This window comes from Pongo pygmaeus, chromosome 3 (assembly GCF_028885625.2).
Source record: "Pongo pygmaeus isolate AG05252 chromosome 3, NHGRI_mPonPyg2-v2.0_pri, whole genome shotgun sequence".
NCBI lineage: Eukaryota > Metazoa > Chordata > Mammalia > Primates > Hominidae > Pongo > Pongo pygmaeus.
Window position 1 is genome coordinate 4,362,785 of NC_072376.2, and position 4,603 is coordinate 4,367,387.

Genomic DNA, 4,603 nt, shown 5'->3' on the forward strand with positions numbered 1-4,603 from the left:
TGCAAAAATTATCTGGGTGTGGTGGTGGGCACCTGTAATCCCAGCTACTGAGATTACAGTCTGAGACAGAAGAATTGTTTGAACCCAGGAGGTGGAGGTTGCAGTGAGCTGAGATTGTGGCACTGCACTCCAGCCTGGGCGAGAGAGTGACACTCTGTCTCAAATAAAATACATTTATTTACATTTTTAAAGGAGATTTATTTAAGAAACATGAAAACACAATGGAACACCTCACAGGCTACTTTACACAATAAAATAGGCAGTAATAACAGACATTTTTGCAAGCATAGACAGTTGGTGATGAGCAGACAAACCATATTCATAAAGAAATTCCTGAGATAACAGCTGTCATTTGAAAACCCATGAAGGACACCCTACGTCTGGTGACGTGATCGATCAGACACTGATGGGTCAGCACTGCACACGCAGCTGCCCAGAGAAACAAGATCTCAAGAAATTTACCTTTCGTAAATGCAGGCGTACAAAAAGGACATCTCTTCATTTATTGAGGAAGTTTCATGATTTTATGTACACACACACACACACACAATGCTTACACATAAAGTCGATGTTGTGATCATGCATTTTCATGGAGTCACATTTGTAAAAAATGCATACAACAAATTAGAACTCTCAAAGTCTTTACACAGTCTATACCTCCCATACTGGAAATTATGCAAAGATGAAATACATAGAATAACAAGTTGTAAAAAATAATGTTGATAATTAAAAACAATGGGGCTGGATGTGGTGGCTCACACCTGTAATCCCAACACTTTGGGACCGAGATGGGCGGATCACTTGAGGTCAGGAGTTTGAGACCAGCCTGGCCAACATGGTGAAACCCTGTCTCTACTAAAAATACAAAATTTAGCCAGACATAATGGTGGGTGCCTGTAGCCCCAGCTACTCAGGGGGCTGAGGCAGGAGAATTGCTTGAACCTGGGAGGCAGAGGGTGCAGTGAACCGAGATCGCACCACTGCACTCCAGCCTGGGTGACAGAGTGAGACTCTGTCTCCAAAATAATAATAATTTTAAAAAATGGGAAAACAACAACAACAACAAAAGAAAAGTAAAAACTAAAAAGAAAATTCAACATATGACAAAGCGTATTAAAAGGATCTATTACAGGGATAGATTAGAGCAATTGCACGAGATGGTCCAGAAAGGCTTGCCAACTTTCACGATCATTGACTATCTTTGAAGTCTCTCATCTCAATGAATAGTTGCTTTTTATCCTCTAGGACATGACTCTCCTAGAATTTCATCAGCTGGAAGAAATGCCAGTGCAGGCAAATAATGCAGTTTTAAACCGAAGTTTTTGTCACTACCGTACTGCCTGGCCAATCCACTCATCTGGATTTTTTTTTTGCCAAATGCATTGGGCTGAATGGAAAAAAACAAACTTTATTGCTAACACTTGAAATGTGCTTTTAGAAGCCTTGATTGAACCTAATTCCAAATCTGTCATTATGGTTTAGGGATTCAATCAGATGTTAGGGATTTCAGACTTTACGGATGTTGATCTTTCAGGATTTTGACATTCCAGATCCTGGCTTTTGGGATTGTGTCTTTTGGGGTAATGACCAGCACCAAGCCAGGATAACCTCCCCATCTCAAGATCCAAAATCACTTCTGCAAAGCCTCCGTTCCATGTAACGTCCTAGGTACAGGTTTCAGAGATTAAGAGATGGGCATTTTGCGGGGGGGGGACATTATTCTGACTCCCAGTCAGTGAAACTGCAAGTGCAGACCACCACGGAGAAGGGAAGCATCCCCATAACCAACCCCCAGGATCGAAGTGCTCTTAACATTTCCAGGCCTGTCCCTCTGGACGTTTTTCAGACTGTGTGTGTTTTCAGGAATGGGCCCACACACTTCTGTAACTCGCTGTTATTAAAGCTCACGGTACTCTGGGCATCTGCCGCATCGCTAAGCATAGACACTCCCCTCAACGCTGCCACGAGGCTGCCTCGGGTTCTTCTGGACCAGACTGGAGTAACCAGTCTCCCACGGGGCCGTCAGGCCGTTGCTGACCTTCTGTGCCATGCACAATTACAGAGAGCATGCTCCTGGCCCATCCATGCTTACCCTTCACCTGTGGGACTCCGGTGCCAGCTCATTCCCCAGGACACCTCAGGCCAGCCTCAGTTTCTCTCTGTCCTCATTGGGTGATGATGGTCACTGCTGGTCACTGCCATGGGTGCTCAGGCATGGGAGGAGGAGTGCGAAGCAGCGGCGGCCCTGAGGCAGACCCAGGACCTTGGGGAGTCCCGTGACCCCTCCACCCCACGACTCCCTCCTTGGCTTCCATGTGCTAGAACCCCACGGCAGCCCCCCAGCTTCCCCCACCAGCTCCATCCTACTGTCCCATGGGCACCTCACACCCAACACGTCTAAACCAAACGCTTTCTCCCTCCCGGGCCCTCTTCCCCTGACATCCCCTGAGGTCCACGCTTCTCTCTCTGAACATATCCTGGTGTTCTCTTCCCCTCCCACCACTCCAGTTGCCATCGGGGGTCAGCAGAATAATTCCCCTCACCCAAGATATCCCAGTGCAAATCTCCAGGACCTGTGACTATGTTAGGTTGCGTGGCCAAGGGTCAGAGACACCATGCACGCATGAAGGCAGATCACCGGCTGACCTTGGAGGGAGGCCACCTGGATTGGTGGGTGGGCCATGTGATCACAGGGCCCTTCAGTGTGGAGTGAGGGCCAGAAGCAGAGCCCCATCAAAGAGGGATATGGCTGCGGAAGGTCAGGGGACACACCATGGCCGGCTCTGAGATGGAGGAAGGGCCCCTAGCCCAGGAACGCGAGAGGCATCCAGGAGCTGGAAAAGGCAGGGAACGAATTCTTCCCTGGAGCCTCCAGGATGACCCAGCCCTGCCGACACCTTGACTTCAGCCCACAGGACCTGGATAACCAAGTCCAGTGAGAACCGATCACATGTCTGGGCATTCCCACCACTGAGTTCCTCGGGATTTGTTGTAGCTGCAAACAGAAGCAGGCCACCTCCACTGCGTGGCTCCCCATGTCTATGTCCAGCCCAGATCTCACTCTGGAGCTGCAGACACAGGTACCCATTCTCCCTAACATCTCCACAGGGATGCCGAATCACTCAAACTCACACTCCACCCCACCTGGCCAACCCCTCGGGTGCCACACCCAGGGACCCACAACCTTAATGCCTGGCTCAGAGTCCCGTGTGCGGCAGAAGCAGGTGAGCGCCTTTGACATCCAGACGGCAACACCGCTGCTCTCGCTTCTCCTTGAGGCCTCACTCGTGGCTCACACCCAGCTGTGTTCTCCTGCCTGCAGCGTGGAGATGGGGTCGCTGGACATAGCAAACAAAGGCCTCCTCCTGGTGAGAACAGCAACGTGGTGCAGGACTCCAGCACCGCCCCTCCTGGGTGTGGTGTGGGGCCTGGGCAAGGCCCTGGGTCTCTCCAAGCCTCAGTTTCCTCGTCTGTGAAATGGGGACAAACACACCACTGCAAAGAAAACTGTTGGTCCTGACCAGGCCCCTTCAGGGCCACTGCCCCTCCCCGGCAGCTGGGAGTGCCCCCTGCAAGGGAAAGTTGCCCATGGTCAGTGCCGCCCTGGCTCGGAGTTGGGGCAGGGAGCAACTTCTTAGGAAGCACCCCCAATCGCATGATCAGGAATCCCCATCTCAGCTCTGCTTCTAGGGAACCTGGCCCAAGGCTGCCTGCTTTACACAGGGCTGCCCACATGCTCCTGCTCAGGCACCTTACACAGCCACTCACTTGCCACTGCCACTCCGGGGCAGCTGGCATCTTACAAATGAGGCCAGGGAGGCTCAGAGGGATTAGTGCCACTTTCTGTAGTGGACTCCCTCCCTCCCTCCCCACTCCCTTCTCCCTCCCTCCCTCCCTCCTCAGGGCTGCAAAGGAACTCTTTGGTTCCTTCAAACCCTCAGCGTTGCATTTGCAATGAATGTCCTGGTGTTTTTGGTTAGCAGAGAAGAGTTGCAACTACAAAATCTCAGATGCATCTGTGTTCTATTTTCCAGTGTCCATAGTAACTCCCAGTGTTATCTGTCATCTGCTCAAGAGAGGGGTGACGGCTGGGCCCTCTTCAGGTCCTGCCAGCTGCCAGCCCTCCAGGGCAGCGGCCGGGATGGTGCATGAGGCTGGGCTGGTCAGTGGCACGGCCGAGAAGAGGAAGGGGCCCCAAAGTAGGTGGCAGGAGAAGGAGGAGGAAGGCAGCCAAGGACAGAGAAGAGACACTTGCTCAGACAGGGGCGTTCTCCCTCTTCACAGGTGAGCATCTGTAAAGGAAGGGAAGGGTCTCACCCCAAACCCAACAGACCAAAGCCTCAGGATGTATCAGTGAACACGGGGTTGTGTTTGTGTGTCTGTGGGCTCATGGGAGGTGCAGACGCCAGCACCTCACACTCACAGGGGATCTGCAGCCCAAGGCGCCGCAACCCCATGGCCACTGTCGGTCAGCCAGATCCCGGCTATGAAGGCTGAGGATGAGGTCCCTTCCATCCAGTCCCACGGACACTTCCAAATGTCTGCACCACTCAGAGGTGACTCCAAGCAGACATCAGGTTCAACTCTGCAGCCCGGCAGAGGG

General features: G+C 52.0%; 1 long non-coding RNA gene across 1 annotated transcript; it reads right to left on the reverse strand.

Annotated features, from left to right (window-relative positions):
• Positions 1 to 573: 573 nt before the first annotated feature.
• On the reverse strand, positions 574 to 4,292 carry LOC134739242 (uncharacterized). The gene is made up of 3 exons (XR_010125850.1): positions 3,185 to 4,292; positions 2,093 to 2,834; positions 574 to 1,664 (listed from the first exon to the last, which is right to left on the reverse strand). It is a non-coding gene; the product is annotated as an uncharacterized LOC134739242 (long non-coding RNA).
• Positions 4,293 to 4,603: the final 311 nt, after the last annotated feature.